Source organism: Lutra lutra, chromosome 10 (assembly GCF_902655055.1).
Source record: "Lutra lutra chromosome 10, mLutLut1.2, whole genome shotgun sequence".
Lineage (NCBI taxonomy): Eukaryota > Metazoa > Chordata > Mammalia > Carnivora > Mustelidae > Lutra > Lutra lutra.
The window spans coordinates 43,458,049-43,468,859 of record NC_062287.1 but is presented as its reverse complement, the minus strand read 5'-3'; positions in this window follow the sequence as shown (position 1 = coordinate 43,468,859).

Here is a 10,811-nt window from a genome sequence, read left to right as displayed (position 1 = left end):
GCCTATGTGTCCATAGATAGATTAAAGGATAAAGAAGTTGCAGTATATGAATATACAATGGAATGTTACTCAGCCACTAAAGACATGGGTGGACCTAGAGAGTACTATGCTAAGTGAAGGAAGTCAGAAAAAGACAAATACAAAAGGATTTCACTTAGATGTGGGATTTATCAAAACAAATGAACAATCAAAACAGACTCAAATACAGAGAATAATCTGGCAGTTGACAAAGGCAAGAGGGGTAGGACAATTATTGAAATAGGCAAAGGGAGTTAAGAGGTATAAACTTCCCGTTATAAAATAAGATATAAAGATGAAAAGTATGGTATAGAGATTATCATCAATAATGCTGTGATAACCATTGTATGATGACAGATGGTGTCTACACTTACTGTGGTGAGTGGTGAGCAATGTATTTAATTGTTGAATCACTTTGTACACCCCAAAATGTGACATTGTATGCCAACTGTATTTCACTAATTAAAAACAAACCTTTAGATCCTGATCCCAAACCCTTCTTCTTCCTGCATGATCTCTATGCCCAGAACACACTTGATGTTTGACGTTCTTAGAATATACTGCACTTCTTTATCTCTGTTTTTTTTTGTTTTTGTTTTTGTTTTTTTTTCCCCAAATGTTCTTCCTCTCCCTCTGTTCTCTGGTCTCTTTTAGTGAGTGCTACCTGGCTCTCCTACTGTGAGGCACGCCACCAGCACCCTCACAGAACAGCAACTGGAGTGTCTACCTGCTTTACAAGACTTATGAGTTAGGTGGCTTTCTCCACGAAAAGACTGCAAGGCCCTTAAGGGGAAGGACTCTGTTTTACCCCCACTTGCAACATGCCTGACTCCTATCAGTTCTTCACCAATGTTTTGGAAAGTTTTAGTAAATATTGAAGCAGTAACATCAGGAAGTGTTCTATTTGTGGTAACTTTCTATGTCACAAGCATAATGAACAATTTTTTAAAAACATCTATTTGACATGTGTCTTTTCTTCTGCTGGAAAGATAATTGCTTCTTATCTTGGTTCTGTTAACTTAGCAAATATTTCTTGAATATTTCTGAGTCTAAACCCCATGGAGGTGATGTGATCAAAGATGAATATAATTGGGTTCTCAGCCTCACAATAAGCTGCTGAGCAATTACAGCTCATTTGTCTATGCTAAAATGGGTTCATGGGGGTCAACCTTAAGCTCAGATAGCAAGGTGGAGAGAAGAAGAAATTCTAATGTTAATTACAATTCGAGTTTGGGGTTTAGGGGCTTCCTGACTTAGGTAGATAGTAGCTTACACTGACTTCTTAGATTTGAGTCATACTCTATCGCAGGCTTAGAAAAATCCCTAAATCCTCAATCCTGCATATAATCTTCTCTTCCCAATTAAACTGAAATGTGTGACAGCCCAGATTTTAAGGGATTGCTTGAGGGGCAGGGTTTTCTCATCCTGAATCCAAAGCTCAGTATTTGGGACTTAGTCAGCAGTAGGAGATGGATTCTTAAAAAAGGGGGGTGTCCACCCCATAAAGTTAAATGCAAAAGAGGGGAAAATAAAGGGCTTGATGAGAACATCATTTAGAGTCTCAAAGCCTTGGTCAGAGATGCTTATCCTCAGGGGAGCCAGTCTCCAAATGCTCTGACCTGGCTAACAAGAGGGAGCACTACCCATGTCTGCTCATGCTCCAGCAAGAAATGCGATTTCCAAATGCTAGCTTGGGAGACAGGCAAAAACTGTGGGTGTCTTCAACGGGCTATTTCAAATATTCAGGCTTAGGACAGATTTGGAAGATGCTGAGGGTTTTTTGTTTTGTTTTTGTTTTTTACTTCAGTCAACCCCAGAAGATCTATCATGAACTCAATAGTCTGAGAAGTTAGATGGAGCAATGGAAAAAGCATAGGCTTTTGAGTCTGGCAGAGCTGGACTGGCTTCTAATTCCACCACTGTGCACTGTTGGACAAGTTGAAGAAGTGAAGTTGGGCAGACGTAGGAGACATGCACCGGAACCCTCGCCATAGTGACAGTCACCATTTCCGGACCAGTGTCGACATGCCTGCCATTGTGTGCTTCACGTGTGTCATCTGATGCTTATCATCTGCACTGTTGTGGGGACATAGCAGGAGGGAAAAGAGCAGGAAAATGGCACAGAGTTCTCAGGGCTGTGAAAAAGGCCTTGATATTGGAAGAGACCCCAAATTTTCTCACCCCCATGCTTTTGCTCAAATGGTTTTTGCTCTCAGGAATTCTTTCTCTACCTAGAAATATCCCACCTGTGCTTCAAGGCTCTACCTACATGGTACCTTATCAGTGTGACGGCTCCCTGTCCATCCTCAGTGAGGGAGCGGTCTCCCGTGCTCTCATAGCACCTGCCCATGGTGATTTTATAGTTACGGGCCATATTGTAATGGTTTCAGTTGCCCATATCCCATGTCTGCCATAACTTCAGGAGAGGGGAAAAAAATCTCTTTCTCCAGTTTGTATCCTTAGTATCCTACACAGGGCTTGGCATATAGTAAGTGAAAAGCACATATGGATTTTTAAAGTATGTAAGTGCACTTTGGAGATATTTCCACCTGTTACATTAGTGCCCCTCTCCCTCCTGGCACAAACACCCGACACCAACACAGACCTGTGTCTTACGTTCCACTTGCAAAGCAGCAACTATGAGCAAGGGATAAAAATGTCCCTTTTGTCTGTAAACCAATGGGAAGAGCTGCTCAAATTTATGCAATAGTAATTTTGTTGAATTATTTAAATAATATCTGGATATGCAGTTGATGGATTTGGTAAGTGAATGGGAATGAAGTCTAGATGCCCTGAGATCTTCATGTCCATAATTTTTTTCTGTATGAAGCTAATTTCATTTAGGTGCCCCATAGACCCCAGTGCCCAGCCAGGGAAGACCACCAGAGAGCTCCCTGTGGGAGAGGCCTCTCAGCCTTGGTACTGGAACAAAGTTAATTACTCTTGTAACAAACTGGCAGCTTCCTCCCTTTTCTCTTTTCTAGTGCCTTCTCCCCCAACTTGCCTAGTTCAGTGCTCGTATCCTCAGAAAAGGAAATGGAAGCAGACCAAATATGTCCTCTGTGCCATGGCCCTGCCTCCCCCATGTTGTTAAAACAAATAGAAGAGAATTCCATCTGAATAAAGGGCATCACTACAGTCCAGGGCTAACACTACGTTCTGGGTGCTACCGTTATTTGTTTCACAGATGAAGGCAAGGAGTGGACACTTCATGAAAGGCCATTCCCACCTTTAGAAAGGGTTCTAAATGCTGCAGCAATCACCCTTTCCTGCTTGTTTACAAGTTACCATCTGAAACCAAGGGAGCCATGGTAGATTCCCGGACCATTACTGTATACCAGTGCTTATCATTATTCATCTCATTAACACTCATGATGGTACAGTGAGAGAAGCCCTGTGATGATGGTTCCTTCAAAGAGGTGGATAAAATCTAGCCTTTCTCTGGTTTATGACCTAACCTTGCAGTCCCTGAACTTTAGAATTTCAGGGCAGTAAAACTTCCTAACAAAATTTGAGGTGGTTCATTTTACTAACAGTGGCTACCTTTCAAAAATCAGCAACTGCTATCTATAATTAGGGTCATATAATTAAAAAGGGCATTTGCTATTGTAACAGAGCACATCTAAGGAAGGATAAGGAGTCCTTCCACTGAACGCATTTATCTGTGTGGAAAACACGCATAATCTAATATGCAGCAATTCTACCTTCAGGCTTTTATCTGAGATGACTCTTATCAATATACCCCAGGAGATATGCACAGAAGTGTTCAAGCAGCGCTGGCCATACAAGAATTATCTGGGAAATAATCCTGATGGTCATCTACAGGAGGATGGATAAATACGTGGTATGTTTATGTAGTAAAGTACTATGCAGTAGTCAGGCTAAGTGAACAGCTGTGAAAAAAATATGAATTTTAATGATTGAATATTAAAAATTCTGAGAAGTTTACATATAATAAGGCACACTGTTTATAAAGTAAAATTTTATGATATACTTTTTAGGATTCCATACAAATGTGTATGCATATAACTGTGTATATAATTGTTTGAAGAATAAAATATTGCAAGGGAAGGGAGGCATGAGAATGAATTGAATGGGAATTACATATGCAGATTAAAGTTATGGTCCATGTTCTAGTTTCCATGTTGCATCGGAGATCTATCTCTACTTACGCAATTCAACTGTCTCAAACAAGCAAACAGACAAGGATTATGCATGGATATATGATAAGAATAGATCACAAAGAAGAAAATTATAATTACTAAAATATTAATCCATCACTGTCACCTGAGATCCAAATGCAAACAACACGATAAGACCACAAATCCCTCAGTGTATTATTTTTCCCCCATTTTCCTAAGGACCAATTTTATATTATGGGATAGCATTAGGTAGTGTATGAATCCACTTATGAAACAGTGATCGAGACCAACCAGTTTAAGTTTCCAAGAGAACAGATTGCAAAGAGAGCCGTAGAGTTAGGATGGTACCAAAACCTCTATTAGGGAGTTTGGATGAGAGACAAAGAAAAACCCCACTAAATGCACAAAGGACAGGCAAGAGATGACCGGGTTGAGAATATTCAAATCATGTAGAGGAGACAGCCAGAGAGCCTGGGTAGGAAATAAATGAAGGAACAGCTGGAAAGAACCTAATCATCTGTTAAAAGCACTGCCACTATAATCACTTATTAATTTACATCTCCTTCCTGTGTGAAATAGGAAATTTCTTATAGCAGGGAAAGTTTCCATTTATTCTACTTACTAGGAGGACCTGTATGGGGAGACCTGCAGAAGTTATAATCCAATTTACAAAATGCTGTAACTGATCTCAGGATACTACTCCCCTACTCAAATCTCATCCTCAGCCTCCACAGGTTGTTGGATAAAGTGGAAGCTTCTACAGGCCACCCCGTGACTTGGCCTCCCCCATCTGCCCAGACTCACCCACCACGCCTGTCTCACATGCACTTTATTCCAGTTTCCTTGATTTGGTGGCGATTTCTTGACTGCATCATGCACCCTCCCCCTTGGACATGTTGCTTTGTCTGGAAGGCTGTTTCCTCCTTTATCATCTAAGTAATCCCACCAATTCTCCAGTCCTCAGCTCAGGCATCCCATCATCAGGAAACCATCCTTGACCACCCAGGCCAACAGGTCCTCCCTCTGAGCACCACCACCATATTTATAGTAATCATTGGTTGAAATTCTGGCATCTGCTCTATACTGAGAGCTCTACAAGGGGGGAGACTGGTATTGTTCAGTACCTTTCAGAATGAGGCAAGGTATACACATAGCCATGTGGCCATCTTTATGTCTTCGCTGTATATTGTTCAGTAAACACTTGTCAAATTGATTGAATGTCAAAGTGAATTCTATAGCCAGATGTAGTGTCCAGTTGGTAGAAGGAGGTTTACTTTAATCTGGACAGTGGCAGATTCAGTATTCAATTCAGCTACTGAGTGGATTCAGAGAGGGCCTAGGTATCTGTCTGACAGGGAGGCCATGGGAAGGATTTAAGCATCAAATTTTAACAGACAGTTTCATTCTGCCAATGCTCTCTAGCTGTCTTTCTGACTCAGAGCGTCTAAGACCTTTTAACAGTGGCTTCATCATTTGGTTCTGAGCCAGTCTGGCATATGGTACAAAGTAGGCCTCCAGACCCTGCTGCTCAGGCATACCAATTGCAGCTCAGTCTCTCAAGGCCGGTTTGGTGGTCTATACCTGGGGTACATTATTGACCCCATTTGCCAGATCTCCCTTTCTGATGCACAGGGACTTGTCACTGGGTAAGTGATATATTTGCAATACACAGAAATTTGAAGCATCCTCTTTGAGTTTCTTCTGGGGAACAGTAGCAACAGTATCTCTAAAATGCCAGTGAATCATCTCTAACTACAGCCTAAAATTATAAGATGAAGCCATCTGTATTACACTGGGAAAATAGTATGTAGCATAATTAATTCTTTGGATGTGATGATTGCTTAGAATCACAGAAATACAGTGTTAGGGTTCTCAGGAGGCCTTATCGAAAATTCCCAGATTCCTCCATAGACCTGTATTTAAACTTACCAAAAGAATAATTACTCTTTTCTTTAGATTATCTAGTCACAATTTAAATATTGTCAGTAATGAGCTTGTGAAATTAGATGGATAACTTAATCTCTCTGGGCTTCAGGGTCGCATTTTTAAAAGTGGGGGCAGGAATGCATTGTTTTTTTTTCCCCAGTAGACATGGTGATGTGAGGCCCCTTCAGAGTTCTTGGGAAACAGAGGGTTACCTAAAGTAGTCACCATTCCCCTTTCTTGTTACTTTTGAAAGTACGGAATCTGCTATGTTCTTACATATTCTGCCCCTGCTTTTACTACGAAGAAACCCCGCAAGATTTTAAAGTCACAGTCACTAGAACTGGCAATGTCCTAGCTACCTCCTATCTTCACCTCATTGAGGAGTGGTATAGTGTAGAGACCACAAGATTTTGAGTCAGATGATAGGATCAGGATGTAGCTCAGCTGATCACCATCTGTGAGACTCTAGGTAAGTCACAGCATTATTTATCATCTGGACTGCATATCTAATAATAGCTTTCTCACAGAGCATCTTAGCTTGGCTGCCCTGGAAGCAATGCCTGAGACAAAGGTTTTTGTGGGAATACCTTACTGAGGGGTGTGATTCCTGCAGCAGACATGGAGTGTAGGGGAAAAAAAAGCAGAAAGGAGTCAGAATCCATACAGGAACGTGTTGTTGGCTTGCTGCTTGATCCAAGAGAATCTGAGGAGCAGGACAAAATATGCCTTCTAGAGCTGTCTATCCGGAGGACTAAGGAGATAGCATTTGTCCATTAGCTTCTATTTCCCATTGGTAAAACATTCACTTTGTAGGGTAATTGTTCTCTACTTCTGATGCACACAGGTGTGGGCATCAAATCAAAAGGTGGTTTGCCTTCTGCCTATGGAGCAAGGCAAGAGATAAGTAGGAGGAGCCTGATGAGTCTGAAGCTGGATAGAACCTGTACCAGCCTAGTCAAAGCAACCAGGCTAGAATAAGATTTCTAACAGTGCCTAAGAAGTACTTTCTATATTCCACCCCTTGCCCATTCTGATCCACTTGTTCCCTCATTCAAGTCCAGTTTACAGCAGATGTCCCTTCCAGGTGGTGGGTAGCCACAATCTCTGTGAAGACCCTGTGAAGGGAGTAAGGAAATAAAATGAGCTATGGCTGCTCCCATGGCTCAAACCAGTGTCCCCATCCACTCCTCTACCAGCTCTTCTATATATCGCTAACCCTTGGTCAGCACTTTAGTTGGTCTGGGTCATTTGTTTGGTGGGATGATCCACACCTCTATTCCAAGTAACCTGATTTCTTTATTGCTTTGCTTTTGTCGAGGCTTCTTTGCAACAACTGCCTGCTCATCCTTGAGCACAGAAAACAAATAGACACCTCAGAAAACCTTCTGGACTTCAGATATACTCATTCCTCCACCCATTCCAACTTGTGGCAGCAGCTCCATCCTCATGGTCTTCAGAGTCAGTTACCCCTGATAGGAGTAACTTTCTTTGCCTGCTGGTTTATGGATTTTGACCAGGCTGTACTCACAATTTCAAGTTCAGAGGAATCCTTACACTGTCCTTCATAGAAATTTCCACCTGCTGAAATCCTGGCCTATAACTGAGAAGACCTAATGTTTTGGAGATGGAAAATAAAATTTTCAAGTGGATCATTTGGAACGATGATGGCTAAAGACAATAATACCACTTTCACCCTTTGGATCTTGGAATCGTGTATTCTGGCCAGTAGAGACAGAGTACCATGAGCATAGGTCTACTGCATGTGATGTATCCTGGAGTACAGTCACCAACCCTGAGCTGGCACATTACTAAGTATTAGTAGGCTCTTCCACAGTTCTGTTATACTGATGGATTGTAGGTTTAGTCTATAACATAAGACTAGAGGATGCTATGGTCAGATGCCAATTGTCTCATTTTCTTTGTTCACCATGATGACAGATAGAACATTAAATAAGCTCTCAAATAATGGTTCTGACAGAATTTCTGTGGGCAAGAGAGGGAAATAGATACATATCCAGAGAAGGGCTCCACGTATGTAATGTTAAGTCACTTATCAGGTTACAATTCAGCTAAGGTCAAAATAAAACGGAAAAAGTCCAATGTACTCAAGCTCCCACTTGGCCGGTTGGGCTTCTCAAGAAACTGTACCATAATGAGGACTTATTAGTGGCCTCTGCTTGGGCAGGTTTTTCATTTCCTCGTGGCAGCAGCTCATTCAGTTTTTCCCTAGTCAGGGAGATTCAAGAGCACACTTGCCAGACAAATAGCTTCCAATCCAGTGCCAGAGGCTGTGTCGATTTGTGCCAGTGCACAGACCACACCCAGCCCAGCAGCTGAGATTGCTGTCACCTGTTTGTTTATAGCACTCCTTCATTATCAAGCATAATCCACCTGGGCTTTCAGGGGCCACAGATTAATTAAATGGCAACTACCACCTCTTTGAATCTTTGGCAGTATCACTAATCTGCGGTTTCTCTTTGGATAGGACATTGTTTCTAACTTCCTATCTTGGTGGGTGGGTATGAACAGTTTCAGAGACTTTTACATGTCCATTCCTACAATAGTGGCTTTTTGATTCCACAGGTATGGGGATCAAAGAGAAGATTCTGTCAGTTGGTCTACAACTATAATTGAGAAACCAGGTAAACAGCCATAAGATAGATTCTTATGCTCATTGGATCCACTGTGAGTTAAAAATTGGGCCATAATTCTAGCTGATACAAATCACTGCTCAAAAAAACTTTCTCGGTTCCAGAATTTCTGATCTCTGGCATGTTCTTATTCCTAAATACTTGCATCTCACCATTCATAGAACTGGGAGCCTAATTTCTGGATCAAACAGTCTGAAATTAAGTCTCAATGATTTCATCTAACTGCCTCTTACATCTCCTGACTTAATCTTAAAAATCTTTGAGAATTATTGGTAATGAACACATTCTGTTCTTATTTGGCTACCCTCCAAAAGGACCTTATTTAGTCATTTTCACACTAGCAATGGGTATATCTGGGCCTCATTTAATACAATAAATGTCTGTTCTAATACTTTTTTTTGTTTGACAACTATCCTAAAGGGGACACAGGAGGGAGAAACCCAATGATCTAGGGCTTGTTAGACAAATATAATAGTTCATGGTAAGATGATATACACACAAAGGCCCTTCCTAGCAGAAAGACCACAATCACCTTAAGGAAGTTCAAGCTGTGTACAGTTGTTAGGTTAATAAGTAGATCTTTGATATTGGATAAATCATCCCATTCTGAATGTTTCTTCACCTTCTCCTTTTAAAATTACAGTCATAAATGGCACTTACATACTAAATTATAATGAACAAAACTTCCATATTCATTGTCACATCTAATCTTTCCAACAAAATTGTTAAGATTACCTGTAATTTATTTATGAGAACCAATATTCAAAACTATTAGAATCTTTCCCTTGCTCACAAAGCCATCAAGTGGCTATACAGTATATACTATAGTACATGGTATATAGTATATATATGTGTGTGTGTGTGTGTGTGTGTGTGTGTGTATATATATATATATATAGTATATAATAAGGTATAAACCTTACTGCTCCATCTTCAGTTGTTTTTGTGTTTTTCTGTACTATCTCTGATGACCTCTTAAGGTAGAGGTGCAAGAGTAGTGAATAGAAATAACACTGAGAATAAGGAATGCACAACATATGAAGTTCTGTGAGAAAAAAATGAGAAAATGTATGGACTTTCAACACTTCTGCATAACCTTGTACCATGGGTTTTAGCCTGTATAGTACACTCTCCCTTCAAATAAAGGAGGGGTAAAAGGAGGAAGAAGGAAAAGGAGAGGAAAATAATTTATTATATCAGATATGAAATGAAGAAGTAAAACTGCTTTCATTCTCAGACACTATCCTGTATGTAGAAATGAAATATAGACCATTGACAACAACAAACCTCCTACAACTAATAAACAAGTTTGGCAAGGTTATAGAGCAAATGATCAATATACAGAAATCAATTACATTTCTATATAGTAGGTATAAACAATCCAAAAATTGAATTAAGGCCACAGTTCCATTCTAAATAACTTCAAAAAAAGTAAATGTTTGGAAATAATTTTAACAAAAAAAAAACACAAGTTTTATACACTACAAATTATAGAATATCTCTGAGAGAAATTAAATATCTAAATCAGGGGTATAATTAAATAAGTAAAAAAATTAACAGAACTAACTGAAAGATCATTTAAAACTAACAGCTCAATAAGAGGATAACAAAATAAAAATACAAAATACAATGCCTTTCTTATAACCCAGAAATAAGCAGTTTAAAATATAAAAGGTGAGAAATATTTATCATAGAAAAATCAAACATGAAATACCAAAAAATAAGTTTACTTCTACAAAATTTAAAGAAGATAAAACATAAAACCTAAGAAGATGGATGAAAATCATTTTAAAAACTATTAATACATACTATTTATTTTGAAATTGATTTCTAATTTTGATGCAAGTCAATAAATATTTGAAGAATCTGGGAAAAGAGTGTCAAAGCAACTCTAAACTTCACCTGGAAAAACAAACAAATGAAAATTACTTAAGAATTTTATAAAAAACAATGGTGGAGAAACAGAATAACAGAAAAGAAGAACCCTGAGCTTTCCTCGTGTAATGAATACATGTAGACAACTACATGTATTGTAATTCACTCTGAAAACAATTTTAAATAAATTGGCCAATCA